Here is a 23,730-nt window from a genome sequence, read left to right as displayed (position 1 = left end):
GTCCAGTGCTTCACGCAAAGGGGTCCTGATTGGGGTTCCTAGGTACTATCATAATGTGAATAATAATTAATATGGTTGGAAACACTGACTATAGAAAGAAATTATTTCATGTGATTCATGGGTACAGTCTGTACTAACTCTTAAGCAGATGTCCCACACAGCCAGGGACTGGATGAAATGCCACTGATTCCCTCCAAGCATGGATCTAAGGCAGAGGTTTTAAGCTTTTTGGGGTGGGGGGTCCAACTTCAGAGATATGTGTTCCAGGTGCTCCCTCGTGTACCCATGGGGGCTGAGGGGTACTCACCATGTGGCAGGTGAGGAAGCCTTCTGCTTCTTGCAGCAGCTGTGTGGTCTTAGCTGCTGGGAATTGGCTCCCTGCTCATCTCACTCCCCACCCTGCACAGGGAAAACAAATGAAGCCACAATGAAGGGCTGGGGTCAGGCCAGACCCCATGAGTACTGGCCCCCATCAAACACAGCCCCCTCCAAACTCCAGCACGGCCCTGTCTGTTGGGGGAGGGAGTGAAGCGATCAATCCTCCCAGGGTGCAGTCTTGGTGTCCCCACTCGCAGAGTCCTCACTGGCCTTGCCAGCCCAGGAAGATAACTGCTGCAACAGTGGGGGAGCAAGAAGCCAGAGGCTCTGGTCCTGGCAGCCAAGACAGCCTGCACAGAGCTCCGTCCACTTCCCCTACTGGACAAAACATGGCCCCCTTCAGGTCCTTGCACACTCCTGATAACCTCATCATGCCCCCAAGGGACTATGTGTGCCCCACAGTTTGTGCTGCTAGATCAAAAGTTCCCAATCTGATTATTTGTTTTCATTACTGTAGCCTCCAGGAGGGCTGCAAATATTACTAATGAACCAATTAAAAAACAGTCCTCCATTTGCCCTCCACCTTCCCAGCTGCAGAACCCCACCCTGTACCCTCATGAACAGTTTAAACATAAAAATACTGTTCCCTTTCCCCACCTCCAACCAGCTGCAGAATCTTCCCTAAAAAACCATGAATCAGGCCTACTGATCCCGGAGTCCCAACATGTGGGAACTGCACTGACTATTCTTTTCCAATATGTTGAGTTTAACAGCTTCCCTAACGCTCTGCCCCTTTGAATAATTGAATTCTGGGTTAATTTAACCTAGGCTCAACAATTGGGTTATATAATTCAGGTTGAACTCATGACAGAAAAATGTATTGTAGGGAATTGTGAAGATACCCACAGCTATGAGCCACTGTACTATTGCTCCACGTCTCGTGAGTGAGTTTTGCTGGTGATTAGACTGCCAGCTCCCTCCCACACCAGTCTGTTTTCCTCACCAGCAAACTACTCAAGGCTCTCCCAGTCCAAACCTCGCCTAGAATGTAACAGTGAGCTTCAGCCCTCCAGCTCTTCAGAGATGTCTCTCTGCAATGCACAGCCCTTACCATTGTGCATTCACAGAACATATTAAGTTTGCTGCTCTGTTAAAGAGTCAGTACATCACAGCTTATCAATTTAACTGGGGTAAATACACCTTTCCCTTCAAACACAGCATTGAATTGGTTTACAGTACAAGTAAAACAGGTTAATTAAAAGAGCGGGGATTAAGTGATACCAAGCAGAAGAGATAAAGGTAGAGATGGTTACAAGCAAATAAGAGTGAAAACATGCATCTAAAGTCTTAAAGTTTAATCTAGCAAGATAAAGTCTTTGTTCAAGATGATTTCTTTTACCCCGGTCACCTTTCCAACCTTCTACTGGCCAGGACCCATCACTGAGATCAAATTGCTTGGTTTCTTCATCTCCTGAGGTGACGGACAAGGATAGAGTCTCCGTGTGCCTTATATCCCCAAAGGGGGATTAAGGCTCCAGTATCTCTCTGGGGTGCATGGACCATATTAATTCTCCGTCTCTTGAGTTCAGAATCAGGATAATCTCCACTTGTGTAGCTTGATAGCTTTCTTTAGAGCTAATATACAAGTTGAGGTAAACCCACATTGCTTGGTCTAGGACAGACCTGTTTATCACTTTTGCCTAGTCTGTCTTGTCTTAAACATGTTCTAGAAACATCACAGAGGGAATCCATAAACTTCACATATAACATTAACACCTGCATGTACAATTATATTAATAACCAGCATGTTATGCCTCGTGAGATATCAAATGAAACTAATATTTTATACAAACACCATTGCAGTAGCATGCAAATATAGGGGTGCTTAGAGTCACAGGAACTACCCTGCATTGGTAGAGGGATGGATTGAATGTCTCAAGATTTCTCATTTCTATAGGATTGTGCTTTAAATTAAGGCAAGCGTTAAGCTTATCTTTCCCCTCCAAATTTAGATATTTCTGTTGCTCTATTACAATTTAGTTTTCCAGCTGAATTGCACGGCCTGGATCCAGGAGAAAGTATCCTTGGCCTTTAGAGCTATGGGAGCCCCTGAAGCTGGCTCAGCAGCAGGCCAGTCATTTTACAGCTGTCAGCCCAAGAGCACACTTAAAGCAAAGTGGGCCTCTGAATTTCCTGTTCCCCCAACAGATTCCAGGCAATAAATCAAGCCTGTAGTCATTAATTGCATATAGAAAAGAGAGAGGGGAAAGAAAGCAGCATGCAGTATTGTAAATTAGAGGACTATATATGTCTTTCAGAGTTTAATAAGCACACCACCATTTTTTTTAAATCTCTGAATCATTTGTTAATTTTATTGCACCATGAGATCTATTCAAGCATAGCAAGGCAATGTCTCAGACAGGGATGAACCACCTTCAGATCAACAGGGGGAAGTGAGTTTTACTGGAATTCCCACTGAATTCATGAGAAACAGGATTGGACCTTAAAAGTACAACTTTTATTTTGGATGAACACAAACTGCTTTGTCTCTGAGCTGTAGACTTTGAGGCTGCAGACTAGGTCTCAGGTGTTGACAAAGGATCAATGATGTTAATTTCAAAGAAATGTTTAGTTTGGCCACGTTAATTAAGAGGAGAAAAACATTTGACTAGTAATTTCTACAGGGACTAAAATATGACAGGCTATTAAATACACAACGCAACAGCTGAATGCTCGGACACACATTGGTCTCATAATGCATTTGGTAATAGGGGATTCCAAATGATTAAATAGCTAATAAAGTCTGAGCTCTTTGTAAGGATGGCGGGTGGGTGGATAAAAAGTAGAACAGCAATGATTGAAAAGAAATGACTAAGGCAGCACTGATTATAAACTCCTACCACAAAGGCTTTAACTTGACCCAAAATACTTCTTCTGAGCTCAAATTCGGCATGCTTGGTCTCAGAGAAAATATTTTGTCCACCTTCAAAAGAGATTTCCAAATTTGCCTGATTTTTTTAGCTTTAAGTCTTTACCTTAAGTTCCCATTAACTTTGCATTGGACAAAATATCCCTTTTGTTCAAGTTAATGGTCATCTGAGACTATTTCTTCCATGAAATTCCTAATCACCATCTGTTGCTTCCTGGGCGTCTGAGCCTTGGTCTATACTATGAGTTTAGGTTGAATTTAGCAGCGTTAGATCGATTTTACCCTGCACCCGTCCACACGACGAAACCATTTCTGTCAACTTAAAGGGCTCTTAAAATCGAATTTGGTACTCTTACCCAACGAGGGGATTAGCACTGAAATCAACCTTGCTGGGTCAAATTTGGGGTAGTGTGGACGCAATTCGACGGTATTGGCCTCCAGGAGCTATCCCAGAGTGCTCCATTGTGACTGCTCTGGATAGTACTCTCAACTCCGATGTACTGGCCAGGTAGACAGGAAAAGCCCCACAAACTTTTTAATTTCATCTCCGGTTTGCCCAGCGTGGAGAGTTGATCAGCACAGGTGACCAGGCAGAGCTCATCAGCACAGGTGACCATGGAGTCCCAGAATTGCAAAAGAGCTCCAGCGTGGACCGAACGGGAAGTACTGGATCTGATTGCTGTATGGGGGGATGAATCCATGCTATCAAGACTCCTTTCTAAAAGATGAAATGCTGGAATATTTGAAAAAAATCTCAAAGGGCATGAAGGACAGAGGCCATAACAGGGACCCGCAGCACTGCCGCGTGAAACTTAAGGAGCTGAGGCAAGTCTACCGAAGAACCAGAGAGGCAAATGGCCACTCCGGGGCACAGCCCCAGACATGCCGCTTCTATGATAAGCTGCATGCCATTCTAGGGGGTGCCCCTACAACTACCCCACCCCTGTGCTTTGACTCCGTCAATGGACTCTCATGCAACAAGGTGCAGAATTAGGGAATGAGGAAGAGGAGGAGGAGGAGGAGGATGTTGAAGTTAGCGCACAGCAAGGAAGCAGAGAAAACATTTTCCCCAACATCCAGGAACTGTTTATCACCCTGGACCCAATAGCCTCCCAACCCACTCAAGGCGGGCTCATGGACCTTGAAGGCAGCGAAGGCACCTCTGATGAGTGTACCTTTGTGAATATTGTACATGGTTTAACAGCAAGCGTGTTTAATGATTAATTTGGCCTGACGACTTGGGATGCATTCGCGGCCAGTACAGCTACTGGAAAAGTCTGTTAACGTGTATGGGGATGGAGCAGAAATCCTCCAGGGACATCTCAGTGAAGCTCTCCTGGATGTACTCCCAAAGCCTTTGCAAAAGGTTTCTGGGGAGGGCAGCCTTGTTCCGTCCTCCATTACCACGCCAGGCCAGTAGCACATAGTCTGGAATCATTGCATAAGTCCCAGTGTTTGCTGGCATTCAAGCAACATCCATTCTTTATCTCTCTGTGTTATCCTCAGGAGAGTGATATCATTCATGGTCACCTGGTTGAAATAGGGGAATTTTATTAAGGGGACATTCAGAGGTGGCCGTTCTTGTTGGGCTGTTTGCCTGTGGGTGAACAGAAATCATCCCTGCTGTGCGCCACGCGCTGGGGGGGAGGGTGAAGCGATCATCCCAGAGAATAGGGTGGGGTGGAGGGCTTTAGTTGGGTTTGTGCTGCACGTTAACCTGAAAACCACAGCCCCTCCTTTTAAATGGCCAACCCATTTTAAATGGCCAACCCAACGGGTGCTTGATATGGGACATGAGGGCGCTGCTGTTTGAAACCATTCCCACATGTTATGAAGGTTAAAGAAGCCAAAAGACTGTGGCTTACCATGGCTGCCTGCAAGCCAAATTCTGTTGCCCGTCAGCCCTGCGTGTGTGATCTCTCACACCAAACCGGCAGGCCCTCAATATAAGAGTCAAAATGCGACCTTGTAAAGAAAGCACACATGCTATGTAATGTTAACAGCTTGGTTCACCATGGAACAGTGTACCCATTGTTCTCTAAAATGTGTCTTTTTAAATACTACTCTCCCTTTTTTTTTCCTCCCGCAGCTGCAAATGTTTCAACGCTCACTGTATCATCTCCATCCCAGAGGCTAGCGAAGATTAGAAGGTGGAAAAAAACGCACTCGCAATGACATTTTCTCTGAGCTCATGCAGTCCTCCCACACTGAAAGAGCCCAGAAGAATGCGTGGAGGCAGACAATGTAAGAGTGCAGGAAAGCACAAAATGAACACGAGGACAGGAGGGACGAGCGAGAGGACAGGAGGGACCAGCGAGAGGAGATGTGGGGTCAGTGTGATGAAAGGAGGCAGGAAGCAATGCTCAGGCTACTCAACGATCAAACTCATTCTTCAGCGTATTGTTGAGCAGGACAGGCAGCAGGAGGAACACAGACTGCCGCTGCAGCCTCTCTGTGACCAACCGCCCTCCTCCCCAAGTTCCATAGCCTCCTCACCCAAAGGCCCAAGAACGTGGTGGGGGGGCCTCTGGCCACCCAACCAGTTCACCCCAGAGGACTGCCCAAGCAGAAAGCTGGCATTCAATAAGTTTTGAAGTGCAGTGTGGCCTTGTCCTTCCCTCCTCCCCCACCCCTCCCGGGCTACCTTGGCAGTTATCCATCCATTTGTGTGACAAAGTAATAAAGAATGCATGAATTTTGAACAACAATGACTTTATTGCCTCTGTAAGCAGTGATCAAAGAGGAGAGGGGAGGGGAGGGCGGTTTATTTACAGGGAAGTAGAGTGAACCAAGGGGGCAGGTTTTTATCAAGGAGAAACAAACAGAACTTTCACACCGTAGCCCCCTGACCAATCATGAAACTGGTTTTCAAAGCTTCTCTGATGCACACCGCACACTGCTGTGCTCTTCTCATTGCCTTGGTGTCTGGCTGCGCATAATTAGCGGCCAGGCGATTTGCCTCAACCTCCCATCCCGCCATAAATGCCTCCCCCTTACTCTCACAGATATTGTGGAGCACACAGCAAGCACTAATAACGATTCATAGATTCATAGACCGTAGGACTGGAAGGGACCTTGAGAGGTCATTGAGTCCAGTCCCCTGCCCTCATGGTAGGACCAAATACTGTCTAGACCATCCCTGATAGACATTTATCTAACCTACTCTTAAATATCTCCAGAGATGGAGATTCCACAACCTCCCTAGGCAGTGTATTCTAATGTTTAACCACCCTGACAGTTAGGAACTTTTTCCTAATGTCCATCCTAAACCTCCCTTGCCGCAGTTTAAGCCCATTGCTTCTTGTTCTAAGGGAATATGGGTTTCGCTGAGGTCTAACCAAGTCAGTAAACTGTGCCAGCGTGCTTTTAAACATCCAAAGGTACCACCATTCTGCACTTGCTCAGCCATCCCACATTGATATTGGTGAAATGTCCCTTGTGATCCACCAGTGCTTGCAGCACCATTGAAAAGTACCCCTTTCAGTTTATGTACTTGCTACCTTGGTGCTCCAGTCCCAAGATAGGGATATGCATTCCATTTACCGCCCCACCACAGTTAGGGAATCCCATTGCAGCAAAGTCATCCACTATGGCCTGCACGTTTCCCAGAGTCACTACCCTTGATAGCAGCAGGTCAAAGATCTCTTTGGCTACTTGGATCACAGCAGCCCCCACAGTAGATTTGCCCATTCCAAAATGATTCCCGACTGACCGGTAGCTGTCTGGCTTTGCAAGCTTCCAGAGGGCTATCGCCACTCGCTTGTGAACTGTGAGGGCTGCTCTCATCTTGGTATTCTTGTGCTTCAGGGCAGGGGAAAGCAAGTCACAAAGTTCCATGAAAGTTCCCTTACACGTTCAAAAGTTTTTCAGCCACTGGGAATCATCCCAGACCTGCAACACTATGCGGTCCCACCAGTCTGTGCTTGTTTCCCGAGCCCAGAATCGGCGTTCCATGGCATGAGCCTGCCCCATTGTCACCAGGATAGACAAATTGCCATGGCCAGTGCTTTTAGAGAAGTCTGTGTCCATGTCCTCATCACTCTCGTGACTGCCCTGCCGTCGCCTCCTCACCTGCCTTTGCAGGTTCTGCATACACTGCAGGATAATGCATGTGATATTTACAGTGCTCATAACTGCCGCAGCAATCTGAGTGGGCTCCATGCTTGCCGTGCTATGGCGTCTGCACGGAAAAAAGGTGCGAAACAATTCTCAGCCGTTGCTCTCAGCGAGGGAGGGGCAACTGATGACTGTAGCTATCCCACAGTTCCCGCAGTCTCCGCCAAACATTTGAATTCTGGGTTGAGCTCCCAATGCCTGATGGGTCAAAAACATTGTTGCGGGTGGTTCTGGGTATATATCATCAGCCGCCCCCCGTGAAAGCAATAGCAAAAAATCGTTTCTCACCTTTTTTTCACTGTCACCGTATGTCTCCTGGGTGCTGCTAGCAGACACAGTGCTGCAGCGCTATATAGCAGCATCCCTTTGCCTTGCCTTGCCTTGCAGATGGTACAGTATGACTGGTAGTCATCACCGTCGTCCTGTGGGTGATCCTGGCTGGCCTTGGTGAGGTTGGTCGGGGGCGCCTGGGCAGACATGGGTGCTCCTGGATGGCCTTGGTGAGGTCGGTTGGGGCCGCCTGGACAAAAATGGGAATGACTTTAGGTCATTCTCTCTTTAAGTTTTGTGTAATGGAGATTCAGTCCTGCCTGGAATATCATGCGAGCTGGAGGCTTCTGCCTCAGGCTGCTCTCCCAGTCGGCAGCACCGCACAGTCGCACCTACCGCAGCCTACCCCTTGCTCCCATGGCTCATGAAGCCTGGACAGTAGTAAGGAGCAGTTCAACTATAGGCTGAGCAAGTGTAGAATGGTGGTTCACTCTACTTCCCTGTAAGCCAACTGCTCTCCCCTCCCCCCTTTGATCTCTGCTTGCAGAGGCAATAAAGTCAGTGTTGTTTCAAATTCATGCATTCTTTATTACTTCATCACACAAATGGGGGGATAACTGCCAAGGTAGCCCAGGAGAGGTGGGGGACAAGGGAAGCAACGGGTGGGGTTGTTGTAGGGGCACCCCCTAGAATGGCATGCAGCTCATCATTTCTGTGGGATGTCTGGGGCTCTGACCCAGAGCGGCCATTTGCCTCTCTGGTTCTTTAGTAGGTTTGCCTGATATTCCAGGCAGGACTGAATCTCCATTAGACAAAACTTAAAGAAGAGAATGACCTGGGCAGTCATTCCCATTTTTGTCCAGGCACCCCAGACCGACCTCACCGAGGCTGGCCAGGAGCACCCATGTCTGCCCAAGCACCCCTGACCGACCTCACCGAGGCCGGCCAGGGGCACCCATGTCTGCCCAGGCACCCCCGACCGGCCTCACTGAGGCCGGCCAGGAGCAACCAGGGGACAGCAGCAGACGGTACAGTATGACTGGTAACCATCTTTGCCAACTTGCAAAGGCAAGGAGCTGCTGCTGTGTAGTACTGCAGTATAGCATCTGTCAGCAGCACCCAGGAGACGTACGGTGACAGTGAGCTGAGTGGGCTCCATGCTTGCCGTGGTATGTTGTCTGCACAGGTAACCCAGGAAAAAAGGCGAGAAACGATTTTTTGCCATTGCTGTCACGGGGAGAGGGGGCGGGGGGGCTGGCTGACGACATGTACCCAGAACCACCTGTGACAATGTTTTTGCCCCATCAGGCATTGGGAGCTCAACCCAGAATTCCAGTGGGCAGCGGAGACTGAGGGAACTGTGGGATAGCTACCACAGTGCAACACTCCGAAAGTCGACGCTAGCCTTGGTACTGTGGACGCACACCGCCGACTTAATGCACTTAGTGGGGAAACACACAAACAACAGTATCAAATCGATTTCTAAAAAATCGAATTCTATTAAATCGAACTAATTTCGTAGTGTAGACATACCCTGAGAATATATGGCATCAGGATGTTTCTGTTACTCATTCTAGTTCATGAACACTGCTACAAATCACCTTATCTAAAGCTGCAGAGCAGTAGAAATAGGTCTAAATCAGCGATACTCAGACTGAGTCTCATGAGCCACAAGTGGCTCTTTAATGGGTCTCCCGTGGCTCTTTGCAGCACCTGATATTAAAACACTGATTTAATTATTAACCAATCAGGATGCTTTTACTGTTAGTTACAACCAATTGCAGTTGATAAAATACTTGGTGAGTCGTTTTGCTGTGAGAATAATATATAACTAAATGAAACAATGAATTCACACTACTGTGGCTCTTTTGGGGAATGTAAATTGCTGATTTGGCTCCTGAGCCACTGATGTCTGAGTATCAGTGGTCTAAAGCAAGGCAAAGGATCAAAATTAGGGACAAAAGCAGGGATCTTATAAAGCAACACTGCATGCACAAAATACAGCTTTCTATTTTGTTGCTAATTCAGTCAGTAATTTTGCTGCTGATCTTTTAGATCCATGACCTTTTCCCCTCCCCATGAGGATCATTAGGAAAACACAGTTCTCATTTATATCCCCCTTGCATTATGATATCCCCTAGTTCACAGACTGCAGTGAAAATGTTTACGCTGGGAAAGTGTCTCATTACCAGAAATCACACATAGCAGAGCTCATATTTGCACTGAAGCTGGTTTGCCTCTATTTAGAATGATCTTTACAATTTAAAGCACCACATTTGCTCGAGTTAACAAACTACCCGAACATCTTTTTTACACTGCCCACATCTCCTCTGCATTTCCTGATGCCAACCTCTTGGTTTGTCTGCTTCTCCCACAAGCACCTTCATGCTCTCCTCTCCTTACTCTCTCAGCGCCCACTTCTACTGTAACAAGAAGTCAATCTAGCCATTATTGTTCAACTTTGAAGGAATCAGGGATATTTTTAATGAAGGTATATAAATGTGTGCCTTTTGATTGCATTCCTCTGTCCTACCTATGGCATGATGGTTGGTTTCTGAGCCTGAGCTCTTCAAAGCAAAGACTGTTTTTGTGTGTGAGCGTACGTACATTATGGGTGCCACCAGAATACATATTTAGAATAACTAACCTATTTTTTCCCTCTCATTCCCTAAATAGAATACTGGTGTTAGGTTCAGAGATGGGCCTGAGCAAAAAAGTTGGATCCAGATCAGGATTTTGAACACCTTGGCCTATTACAGAAATAGGTTCAAATTGTGAAATATGGATTCTGGGATTTTGAACCATCTTCACTTTTGAGGTTGTCTAGGTTTGGTTCATGCCCATATCTAGTGAAGTCTGAGAATACAAAGAATATTTTGACCTTTATTTAGTGCACTAAGCAACACCATGTTAGCTTATTAAAAAATAAACAACCCTAGATCTTTTGTTCCTGTTGTCAATTACAACAAACCGGTGAAGAAAAGGAATGTCATCCTAGCTGCAGTGTTATTTATAATCACCTAGATGCAGAAAAGTGTAATTTATATTTCACAGTGAATAATAGTCAGACCCGGAGCTCCCGAATACACAATTTATAGTTTTTTAAATTGAAGTCATTACTCTTATACTGAAAAACTGTTTGTCATGATAAAGGAAATTACTTTTCTATCAATTACTCCTGGAAGATTAGTTAATTTACATTCGTAAAGCATAACAGCATCTCACCTCCCAAAGAGGATGCTTCTCACAAGCATGAGAATTTTTTCAAAAAGCTAATGGAAGACAACTTGAGAATAAAAACAAGTGGACCCACTACAGAGTATAAACTCTTCTTGAGCTACATGCACCACTTCATAACTTACCATTTTGTGCTACGTCCTCGTCAGGACATACTAGTGGGACAAAGGCAGGATATTGATGGGAGATTTCCAATAAACAGGTGCTGCAGGAAATTGTATTGGTGATTCTGTAAGAGGCATGCTTCCCTTGGAACTAACACTAAACCACCAAGGTGTAAATAGACTCAGATTTAAGGTCATAGGGGACCATCATGATCATCTAGTCCGGGGTCGGCAACCTCTGGTACGCGTCTCACCAGGGTAAGCACCCTGGTGGGCTGGGCCAGTTTGTTTACCTGCCGCGTCCACAGGTTTGGCTGATCACGGCTCCCACTGGCCGCGGTTTGCTGCTCCAAGCCAATGGGGGTTGTGGGAAGCGGCACAGGCCAAGGGATGTGCTGGCCGTGGCTTCCCGCCGCCCTCATTGGCCTGGAGCGGCGAACCATGGCCAGTTGGAGCTGTGATCAGCCAAACCTGTGGACACGGCAGGTAAACAAACTGTCCTGGCCTGCCAGGGTGCTTACCCTGGTGAGCCGTGCGCCAGAGGTTGCCGACCCCTGATCTAGTCTGACTTCCTGCACATTGCAGGCCACAGAATCTCACCCACCCACTCCTGTAATAGACCCCTAACCTCTGGCTGAGTTTCTGATGTCCTCAAATCATTTATAGGCTTCAAGTTAGATTCCACCATTTACACTAGTTTAAACCTGCAAGCTACCCATGCTGCGGAGGAAGACAAAAAACCTCAGGATCCAACCTCACCCGGGGAAAATTCCTTCTTGATCCCAAATATGGCAATCAGTTAGAATCTGAGCACGTGGGCAAGATTGTCTATGAATTGTTCACATGACTAGTCTATGCTAAAATGTCCTGTTATCTGTTATCCCATCCTCCCTGCCCACCCCGCATTGCCTGCAGGTTTGTTTCATCCACCTCTTATGTTTGGTCTTTGAGATTAAGTTCTTTAGGGCAGGGTCTCCTCATTTACTATATGTTTGTACAGCAACTAGGCCAACAGGGGCCTAAGATGGTTAAGACCTCTAGGTGTTACCACAATATAGACGATAAAACAACAAGAACAGCCCAATATGGTGTTCATTTGACAGTGATGCCATTTTTAGGGTAAAATAATCCCAGGGTCCTGATCACATGTGGACACTAAAGATTCCAAGGCACTTTGTAAAACATGAAATGCTAACTCCTGTCCAAACTAACACTGGTAATTACAGTTTTAACTGAATAATGTAGAGGGCTATCTTAAGTAGAAAGAAAGAAACTTCTAATCCAAAAAAAAAAATCACTGTGCAGAGTTCACTGCAGAAATAGTTGCCTTTCAGAAGTGGACAAGTGGTGGCCTATGAATAGTTTGTAAAGTGCTTAAGGATGGAAGAGGCTACCTCAATTATATATTGTTACAGGCCCACCTTTGGTGTTATCTATATTTGCCTTCTGTTATCTGAGCTTTTAGGGTGCATTCAAGTCACATTTTCAAGCTTTTGTCCACAGCCATAAAGGCTAGAATCTTACCTTAAAAAATAAATAAATACATAGAGTCTCAAAATTGTATGTCTCCTGGATCTGGGGCTTTAACTAAAACTAAAAGATAAGCTGGACTGTATCCTGGGTGAAACCTGTCTCTCAATACTTTTTTTCACTCTACGCTAAATAATGTCAATCTTCTTTGTGCATGTTCTGTTTGCTACACAGAGAAATTTCAGATATCTAATAAAACATTTTGATCACTGAAATGTTAGGGGAAGAATTATGAAGATCCTTGCAAAAGCATGCATCTTACATTTTAAAATTCTGGAATTTTCAAAGTTTTCAGACTGGCTGTCAAACTCAGGGGGAAATTATCTCCTGCTCCCCCTTGTGAAACAATCAACATTTTTCAAACAGTTATCACACACACACACACACACACACTTTTATAGTGCCTTACCTAAAAGACTCAAAGCTCTTTAGAAACATGAATGAATTAATACCCACAACACTCCGTGTGACAGATGTGTTTCCTATCTTAGAAATGGGGATACTGAGGCACAGAAGTTACTGGTTTGCCCACACAAGAAAGCTGTAGGAAAGCCAGGAAGAGAACCCAGATCATCTGACTAGTCCTGTGCATTAACCACTACAACAATGCTTTTCTCCTAATTTTAAATACAACATCCAATATCTAAGAAACCATTCATTTTAAATCCTAACAAAATTAAAGTCTTGGAAACACAATATACTGCTATATTAACAGGCGAATGTTTGTATGACTCTGAAGAGTTAAACGTTAAAGCTTTTTCTAGACAAGTATTTGTGCAGATGCACATTGAAGGGGGAGGAGGAAGGAGAGGAGTTTGGTGTGACACTAGAAGGGAGCTGGTTAACTGAAGTGACAATAACCTCAATAAAAATCCCATCACTCAAAGCTGTGTACTCCACAACCTCTGCCAACAGGATGGAAATTGCTACAACATATCCTGGCATGCCTGAAACTCTTTCTCTAGGGGGTGGAAACTGAGTAGTTGCTGGTTCTAAGCAAGGAAGTCAGTGTAAAGGATGCCATTATTTTTTTTAACAGTGATCAAGAGATGGGGGGGGGTGGAGGACTATTTTTTATTTATATTCAATAAATTCATACATTTCTATTTATTTGAATTAAAATAGTTTCAGCTCAGCTCACTACTTTTCCCTTTGATGAATGAAAGTAAATGTGTCCCATAACTGGAAATAAACCATCTGGACTTTGCCTCATCATCCCATGACAACCTATATGCAGTTATAGAACTTAGGCTGTGCAATATCTGCTGATAAAGATGGAGCAAAGTCTTTAAAAAATTATGTTAAATGTTAACAGATCACAAGAAAACACCCAAAAGGCCAGCACACAATCAGGTAAGTAAGTCTAATCAGAGCTCAATAATTAGAGATGTCATCACAGGTGTGCAAGTGTATGTATCATCACTGTACTCTACTGTAGCACTTTGTAGACTGGTGCTTGAAAGGGCAAGTTTGACATGTGGGCAAAGCATTAGAAGGTATTGTCCTGGAGTACTCTGCTGTAGTGTTGGTAGGGGAGAGGAACTGAGTGCCTCACGATGGTGATGACTGAGAGAGTGTTGTCTGAAGTCTCCAGTTTGGTAGCAAACACATGGGACTGGCTCCTTTTTCCAGGGCCACTCTGCTTCTGTATCTTTCTTTCCCCTTTTCTGTTTCTCTCTCTCCTCTCCAGGGCCGTAACCATGCCAGGGCAAGCAAAATAGCTATCCAGGGTGTAAAGCTGCAGGGCAGAAAAATGGGGTGTTTGTGGGGGGTGGGGCACATGTGGTCATTTCCCCTCCCCCCAATTTCAGCCTTCCATTTAGCTGAGGTTTTCAAGTTGTGGAGGTAGGCATGCCCCACACTCTGAAAACCATCTCTTCCTTCTAGGAGTCAGAGGATCAGAAGCTGGTGGAAGCTGCCCGGCCCACTTGAGCCCCTGGCTCTCCATGATGTGGGAGTTGGAGTGCTGGCTGGCTGCCTAGCAGCCCTCCCTGCCCTGCTCCCGGAGGTGGGCCACCGCTGCTCTACTGGTAGGACAGGCGGCACAGCTCTGAGTTGTGCCCTGATGTGCTCCTGCCTCTCCTCTGAAGAAGCCTAGCACCAGCTGGCCATGCTCCCTGGAGCTGGCCCCTGCCCACATATCCCAGATGCCATAAGATGCTCCCTGAGGTGCTCGCTTGCCACTACCTGGCACTCCTGGCTCTGCTGCTGGCAGCTAGGCTACATGGGCAGGGGCTGGCTCCAGGGGGCATCACCGGCCACTGCCAGGATCTTTTGAGGGAGAGGCAAGAGTGTGCCAGGGACGCAGCTCAGAGCTGTGCCGCCCGCCCGGCCTAGGGAGCGCACAGCCGTGCAGAGGTGTTGCCTCTATGGGGGCACAAATTAGCTCGCTTGCTCTGGGTGCTAAAATGCCTTGTTATGGCTCTGTTCCTCCCCTCTATGCTGATCTTTTGCTTCTCTCTTTAATTCCCAAGCCTCCCTTGATCTTCAACAGTTGAGCCACATGAGCATTTTTTTGTTGTCGTCCAATACCTCCTGCAAATGGTTCACAGGAACTTCTTGTGAGTTCTCTCCTGCCCTTGCACAGATTGCCAACAGCTTCCAAAAGCAGCACGCCTCTCTTTCTTGCCTCTGTCTGCAAGGAGAGCTCTGTACATGCATCTTGTAATTCTTACACTTCACCTACACCATCCATGAGATTAGTGCCTGGCACATCCCCCTCATCCTTGTTTTTTCTGCTCACAGACTGTGCTGTCTCAGCAAGTCAAGCCACATGCTTTTAAAAACATAAGTTTGTTGCAATCCTTCAAGCGAGACTTCTATTGCTATTGTTTCAGGCCACCACTTATGACAGGCATATTTAAGTTTCAGATTTTGTTGAAAACCCTATTCTAACAGTTTATTTCAAGGTAACATCTGAAAACTATTAGTTCACTCCTATCACAGAATTCAGTTATCTCTGTGGTTATTTTGTAATTAGGGGGCATTGGTCACATGCATGCTTTGTGTGGCTGGCAAGCCAGCAGGGTGAGCAGAAGACCTACCCAGTTATCTGTGTGCCTCACATACAGCTAAGGGTACGTCTACACTACAAGACTATTTCGAATCTACTTAACTCGAATTTGTGGAATCGACCTTATGAAGTCGAATTTGTGTATCCACACTAAGTACACTAATTCGACTGTCTGAGTCCACAGTAACGGGGCCAGCGTCGACTTTGGAAGCAGTGCACTGTGGGAAGCTATCCCACAGTTCCCGCAGTCCCCGCTGCCCATTGGAATGCTGGGTAGAGCCCCCAATGCCTGCTGGGGGAAAAAATGTGTCGAGGGTGGTTTTGGGTAACTGTCATCATTGAACCGTCAATCACGCCCTCTCTCCTTGAAAGCGCCGGCGGGAAATCTGTTCGCGCCCTTCTCTGGTCGGTTACAGCGCGGACGCCACAGCACTGCGAGCATGGAGCCCGCTGCGATCATTGCTGCACTTATGGCCGTTGTCAACTCCTTGCACCTTATCGTCCACCTCTTCCACAGTCAGCTGCTGAGAAATCGGGCGAGGACGCTCCGGCAGTGCGGTGAGGACAGGAAGTCACAGAGTGGCGCAGACCTCTCACAAAGCAGGGTACGCCGCGCAGTGGAGATCATGGTGGCAATGGGTCAAGTTCATGGTGTGGAATGGCGATTCTGGGCCCGGGAAACAAGCACGGACTGGTGGGACCGCATAGTGCTGCAGGTCTGGGATGAATCACAGTGGCTGCGAAACTTCAGGATGCGTAAGGGCACTTTCCTTGAACTCTGTGACTTGCTGTCCCCTGTCCTGAAGCGCCAGGACACCCGGATGCGAGCAGCCCTGACTGTGCAGAAGCGAGTGGCCATAGCCCTCTGGAAACTTGCAACGCCAGACAGCTACCGGTCAGTAGCGAACCACTTTGGCGTGGGCAAATCTACCGTAGGGCTTGCTGTGATTCAAGTAGCCCACGCAATCGTTGAGCAACTGCTCTCAAAGGTAGTGACCCTGGGAAACGTCCAGGTCGTCATAGATGGCTTCGGCGCGATGGGATTCCCAAACTGCGGTGGGGCTATAGATGGGACTCACATCCCTATCCTGGGACCGGCCCACCAGGCCAGCCAGTACATTAACCGAAAGGGCTACTTTTCTATGGTGCTGCAAGCACTGGTGGACCATAGGGGATGTTTTACCAACATCTACGTCGGGTGGCCGGGCAAGGTTCATGACGCGCGTGTGTTCAGGAACTCTGGTCTGTTTAAACGCCTCCAGGCAGGTAGTTTCTTCCCGGACCTCAAAATACTGGTTGGGGATGTGCAGATGCCTACAGTGATCCTCGGGGACCCAGCCTACCCGCTAATGCCCTGGCTCATGAAGCCCTATACAGGCGCCTTGGACAGTGAGAAGGAACTCTTCAACTACTGGCTGAGCAAGTGCAGAATGGTGGTGGAGTGTGCTTTCGGACATCTCAAGGGGAGATGGCGGAGCTTACTGTCTCGCTCGGACCTCAGCGAAAAAAATATCCCCGTTGTTATTGCTGCTTGCTGTGTGCTCCACAATCTCTGTGAGAGCAAGGGGGAGACCTTTATGGCGGGATGGGAGGTTGAGGCAAATCGCCTGGCTGCTGATTACGCTCAGCCAGACAGCCGTGCCGATAGAAGATCCCAGCGGGAAGCGCTGTGCATCCGGGAGGCTTTGAAAGCTAGGTTCCTCGGAGAGCAGGGTAACCTATGACTCTCCAGTTGATTTACAGAGAAGCTGAACCTGAGCCTGTTTCAGTGACTGTTGACTTCGATCTGCGGTTACATACCCCGTTCTCCAGGTTTCCCCCCTTCCAACACACGTTTTAAAATAAATTTAATGGAACACTGATTATTAATAAAGTTTTCTTTAATTATGAATTCCTGTTCAAGGGTTGAAACATGGACGCGGACTGTGGTGGGTACGGTGTGCACTGATGTACAGACCGCTTCTACACTAGAGGAATGACAGGCTCCTGCTCCTACAGCGGTCTCTGGGGGAGGACGGTTGCAGGTGGGTGTGCAGGAAGGGGTGGGTTTGCAGGAAGGGGTGAGGGGTGCCGTCTTTGGGACGGAGTTTGGATGCAGGCTCTGGGCTGGGGGTTGGGGCGTAGGAAGGGGTGAGGGGTGTGTGGGAAGGGTGAGTATGTGTCCGTGGATGAGGGCTCTTGCTGGGGCTCAGGGCATCGGAGAGGCTCGTGGCTAGGGTGGAAGGGCATGGTAAGGGCAGCCTGCCTTGCCATTTGTGGATGGCAGGTGCTAGGACCCTGGGGCAGCATACACCTCACAGACTGACCCGGGGCAGCATTCACCTCCCAGAATGACGCTAGTGCCTAGTGACTGCAGTCTGTGTGTGTCCTGCTGTTGATCCTGCCCCCAAGTCTGTACCCTGGTAGTGGAGGCTGTCCTATGCAATTAAAAAACCCCTCCCCCCCTTCACACAAAGTCTTCTGACAAGGAAAACTTGACGGAAACAGTGAATAACAACAAACTACTCTTAATACTCAACTACACAGTGGGGGGATGAAACTTGGATTTGGGACTGGGTGATCCAGGAAGGGAAGCACTTCTCAAAATTTATGGCATGAGAGCTGTTTGGTACATGAGCGCTCTGCTGGGGTGGAGTGACAGTTTTCACGGCTCCTAGCGCCCCTCCTTCTTGTGATTTTTGGTGAGGGGGGGACAGGACTTTGTGGCGGGGGAAGGCGGTTGCAGATACAGTTCAGGGGGGCTCTCTGCTCCTGCCTGCGGTCCTGCAGAACATCTACAAGGCGCCGGAGCGTGTCCGTTTGCTCCCTCATTAGCCCAAGCAGCGTTTGAGTCGCCTGCTGGTCTTCCTGCCGCCACCTGTCCTCCCGTTCGCTGTGTGAGCGCTGGTGCTGACATAGGGTCTCCCTCCACTGTCTCTGCTCGGCCGCCTCGGCTCTGGAGCAGGCCATCAGTTCCGAGAACATGTCGTCCCTAGTCTTTTTCTTTCGCCGCCTAATCTGCGCCAGCCTCTGTGAGGGGGATGCCGGGGCAGTTCATGAAAGAGCCGCAGCTGTGTGATGGGAAAAAGGAAGTGATTTCCTTGAAAAGATACATGTTTGCGAACACTGAACACAGTCTACTCAGTTTCTGTGAACAAGACCATACGGGGCACCTAGTCTCACGAGCTCTCAGGACAAGTTCGAGATTTCGGAATACGCTTTCATTGGCTGCGGTCTTGCACAGGAGATCGGACAAGCGGGGCGGTACAGCTGAATCCGTGTAGCAGCCAGGCCTGGTAAGCACTACACTATAGGCTGCTTAACAGTTAATGGATAGCTGTGCCCTCCCACTGAAGGCAATCTGGAAAGCATAAAGTCTGACCCTGTTCCAGCCCCTCGCGGCTGTGCCCGGGAAAGATCACTGTATGCTTTTCCTCTGCGGCCTCCAACACGTGGCTGTTAAACCAAGGTCATTGCTATGCAAAGTAAAAGTCAAGCATTCACAATAGTAACAGTACACTAATTGCCCTAATTAGATGCAGCAGTCGCCGAACGAGATTACCCTGAGGCGGGTCACTCGGAGAGAGAGAGAGAGGATGCTGCTAGAATCCCTGCACAGACCAGGACCGTATGCTGCCATGCTGGTGGAGGCAATGATTCCGCTGTACGTTAGGATGGCCTGGCGCGGAAGAGTGTGCTTCCACGGAGCACCAAATAAGGCACCTCTCCCCAGGAACCTCCTGCGGAGGCTTTTCGAGCTCCTGTCCGAGAGCTTCGTGGAAGTGTCCCAGGAGGATTTCTGTTCCATCCCTATATGTGTGGACCTTCTTTTTATATAGTTTTATATGGAAAAGTTTTTATATAGTTTTTATATAGTTTTTATTCCTGTTTTTTAAAAAATAAATGTTTCCATGTTTATAGGACTTACCGACTGATCCTTCCCCTGATTCTGAGTCCGGGTTAACGGCCGGGGAGGGTTGGTAGGGGATCTCTGTGAGGGTGATGAAGAGATCCTGGCTGTCGGGGAAAGCGGTATTGTAAGCGCTGTTGCCTGCGTCGTCCTCCACAAACCCTTCCTCATCTTCCCCATCGGCAAACATCGCCGAGGAACTGCCCGTCGACACTATCCCATCCTCAGAGTCCACGGTCACTGGTGGGGCAGTGGTGGCAGACCCACCTAGAATGGCATGCAGTGCCTCGTAGAAGCGGCATGTCTGGGGCTGGGCTCCAGAGCGTCCGTTTGCCGCTCTGACTTTTTGGTAGCCTTGTCTCAGGTCCTTGATTTTCACGCGGCACTGCGTTGTATCCCGGCTGTATCCTCTGAGTGCCATGGCTTTGGAGACCTTCTCGTAGGTCTTTGCATTCCGTTTGTTGGAGCGCAGCTCCGAAAGCACAGACTCATCGCCCCACACAGCGATCAGATCCAGGACTTCCCGGTCTGTCCATGCTGGGGACCTCTTTCTATTCTGGGATTGCATGGACTCCTCTGCTGAAGAGCTCTGCATCGTTGCAGGTGCTGCTGAGCTCGCCCCGATGTCCAACCAGGACATCAGATTCAAAGTGCCCAGACAGGAAAAGGAATTCAAATTTTCCCGGGTCGTTTCCTGTGTGGCTGGTCAGAGAATCCAAGCTTGGACTGCTGTCCAGAGCGTCAACAGAGTGGTGCACTGTGGGATAGCTCCTGGAGCTACTAAGTTCGATTTGCATCCACACATAGCCTAATTCGAGATAGCCATGTCGAATTTAGCGCTACTCCCCTCGTCGGGGTGGAGTACCGAATTCGAACTAAAGAGCCCTCTAGGTCGAATTAAACGGCTTCCTGGTGTGGACGGTTGAGCGGTTAATTCGAATTAACGCTGCTAAATTCGATTTAAAGTCCTAGTGTAGACCAGGCCTAAGTATCCAGCAGTTAGTCTACAGACAGGCAGATGAAAAAGTTGATGAGCACCAAAACATTAGACATTCTTGCAATGTTTTGACTAAGAGTTCCACCAAGATAATGTTGGTGTCATTAGGCATGACTCTAGGTCAGGGGTCCCCAACCCCCGGGCCGCGGACCGGTACCGGTCCGCGGCCTGTTAGGAACCGGGCCGCCTAGCACATCAAGCAGCGTGTCTCCGGCGGGGCCGCTGAGCCCCGCCCCGCTCAGAGCCGTGTGGTGAGGGGGCGGGGCTGCGAGCTCCGGGCTGAGCTCAGCTGCCTCCGCTCGGCGTGGAGCTCCCAGCCCCGCCCCCTCACCACGCGGCTCTGAGCAGGGCGGAGCTCAGGCCCTGCTGGAGCTCCCAGCCCCGCTCCCTCACCACGCGGCTCGGAGCGGGACGGAGCTCAGGCCCCGCCGGAGACACGCTGTGGCTGTCGGGCGAGGCGCTGAGGCTCCGGGTGAGGAGGGAGCCGGGGGTAATAGGCTGGGGCCAGCGGGGTTAGCTAAGGGGCAGGGAGTCCTGGGGACAGTCAGGGCACAGAGAGGGGGCGGAGGTTGGGGGGGCGGTCGGGGGCAGGGAATGGGGGGGGTTGGATTGTGGGTGTTCCGGGGGGGGTCTGTCAGGACTCAGTGGGGGGGGATAGGGGTTGGGGCAGTCAGGGGACAGGGAGCAGGGGTGGGGTCCCAGGGTGGTGGGGGTCTCTGCGGGATGGTGAGGGGACAAGGAGCAGGATGGGTTGGGGATTCTAAGGGGGGGCGGGCAGTCGGGGGGGGCAGGAAGTGGGTGGGGGGTCAGATGGGGGCAGGGCTCCCACTAATTCTGCATTATGGTCAGTTATATAATTATTTCATTATATATTACAATAATAATAGAAATAAAAGTACAAAAATAAATGTAATGCGCTTGAATTGTCCCAAAACCATCCCACAGGTCCGCGGAATTTTTTTTTTCTACGAAACCAGTCCCAGGTGCCAAAAAGGTTGGGGACCGCCGCTCTAGGTAACTCAGGAGGGTGGAAAACCACAGTGTCAATGAAGCCCTTCTGTAGTAGGCCTGAATGAACTAAAGTCACTCCATGTCTGACCAAAGCGCTTCCATGTTTATGTTTGAACTTTAATTGACCTAAAAGGCCAGCAACGGAGAATGGTTATCAGTTGCAACACCTGTACCAGAAGGTAATAATGAGGCCTGCTATAATGAGGCCTGCTTGCTCCTGGCTAAGGGGCAAAATAACAGATCAAAAGAAATAAAACAAGATAACTGTTCACAGAAGAGTTACTAACGAGCTAAAGTGGTTGTTGCCAAGTATGACTTAACTGCTTAATGTAATTGCTACTTGCATGATGTATCTGCTATAGAAAAATAGATGGGAGGGGGAAGAAGGGGGGGTAGTGGGGGTAATAGGAACGCTTAGCTGAAGTTATGTATAAAGAGGGAAAAACTGCTTGTAGGTGTGTGCTTGATTTGAGACGTGTCTGTCTCCGAACATCCCACTTTGAGATCTCAAAGAAACTTTGTCTGCTTCTCCACCTTGGTGTGTTTGGAGCGAAGCACACCGGGCAACGAACCACTGTTGCTGTCCTCGGGCATTCTGTGCCGGCAACAATAACATAAAAAAATTGGCCTGAAATGTTAATTACATTGGGCTAGGTGGGACTGGACCACTATCATTTAACCTGGTTCAGACAATTTTCAAGTGATCTGCTGTTATTGGCAAGAGACGCACATGAAAACTTACTTCAGCTGCTGGGCCTAACTGAGACTAGGGCTTCGAATGGCACTAACTGGCTATAATGATGACATCCCAATACCAGCAGTCCAATTGCGTCATGTCTGCTCACTGTGAGAGCACCTCCTTCTGGCCACCCTGAGGATTAGCTTTTTCCAGGTCCAGCACCCCATTCTACTGCTTGTTCACACACCCTGCCACATTCTCTCTATACACCTCAGAATTCTTCTCTTCATGACTTGGCCTTCCAGCCAAGTCACTATAGTCCTCCCCTGCTGCAGTATCAAAGTCTCTCCATACAAACTGTCTCAGGCAGTCTTCCCATTCACTGCCCAGACTGTGCCACTTTCCCAGTGGCTGGTAGGGGGACCTGGGCCCATACTGTACTCCAAATTCCAGTCCAGAGACTCTATGTCTAGCAACTGTGGTCTGTTTTCTCCCAGACTCTGTTGCTATTCCCCTAGACGCCTTCTTACAGCTTCTGGCTCCCCCCTCTCTCAGTTTACCGGCTTAAACTCCCTCCTCCTATGGAATAACTGCACACTACTTAACACCATAGCTGCTCTCCCCCGCAACTGCAAGCTGCCTTCTCCCATGGAGGATCTGCAGACTACTTCCCCCACAGTGTCTTTCTACTGCTAACTCCCAGGCTTTATACCAGCCTCAACTGTGCCGTCTCAGCTGGGTTCCATCATCAATCAGCTTTTCAAGCCCTGGCTCACCCTCAGGTGCAGTCTAACACGCTAATTAACCTAATTTAACCTGCTGTGCCTTGTGTGGGGTGCACACCCCATCATTTCTCAATATATTGATTCACTTTTATTCTGTTTTTGGTGTTTTGAAACTAGTGATACCTGAACATTATTTTGGAAATAGGAGTCAGTGGTTTGTGTTAGTCCAGGGCATGGCGCAATGCTTCTGTCCAAACTGCTGGTTGGTAACAAAGGGCAATAGTGGACTCTAGAAATGTCTGTTTGATGGAATGATGGAAAATTTGGTCCTGACATAACACTACAGATATACGGGTAGCAGCAGGCCTGGCTGGAGTGGGGGCAGGGTAGGGAGATCAGCAGATTTCCACTTTCCCCAGCAGCTGGTTCTGTTATTAAATTAACAATGTGGACTGGGACACTTTCACATAGGAGCATCCTCTTGTGTTAATACTGGTTCTGCCAGGCTCTTCCGTAAACTGCACTGACACCCTCTAAACAAAAGAACTAGTAAATACCTGCAAAGTGCACTGGTATCGTCTCATCATCACGACCATACTTGAAAACCAACTCTTCATTTTGGTTGCCACCTTGGAGATGCAGAAGAAACAGCCATTGCCCACCTCTTATCTGTCTGCTCCTAACCAAATGGGTCCTGGTGCAGACTATAGCTAATTATTAGTTAAATATGGCTGAGGGGTGTGCAAGAGGCTCTGTGTAGGACCCAAGGTTATGGGTGGTGCCAAGAACTCTGTAAAGGGCTGTGGGTAATCAATACATGAGGAGAGCTGATGGATGCGGGGTGTCTGAGGAATACAGGGGACTAAGGGGAGAGGGATGCTGGGTGTCTGGGGGTAGTGGATGCAATGCACA

At 48.4% G+C, this 23,730-nt stretch overlaps 1 protein-coding gene across 1 annotated transcript in view; it reads right to left on the bottom strand.

Annotated features, from left to right (window-relative positions):
- STARD13 (StAR related lipid transfer domain containing 13) overlaps positions 1-23,408 on the bottom strand; it is a 518,446-nt gene extending 495,038 nt beyond the window's left edge. Inside the window, exon 1 of the mRNA XM_045016174.1 lies at positions 23,376-23,408. The gene's annotated coding sequence lies outside the window, so the exon portion shown is untranslated. The remainder of the gene's footprint in view (positions 1-23,375) is intronic.
- Positions 23,409-23,730: the final 322 nt, after the last annotated feature.

The sequence above is a fragment of the Mauremys mutica genome, chromosome 1 (assembly GCF_020497125.1).
Source record: "Mauremys mutica isolate MM-2020 ecotype Southern chromosome 1, ASM2049712v1, whole genome shotgun sequence".
Taxonomy (NCBI): Eukaryota; Metazoa; Chordata; order Testudines; family Geoemydidae; genus Mauremys; species Mauremys mutica.
This window is presented reverse-complemented; position numbering and strand designations above follow the sequence as displayed.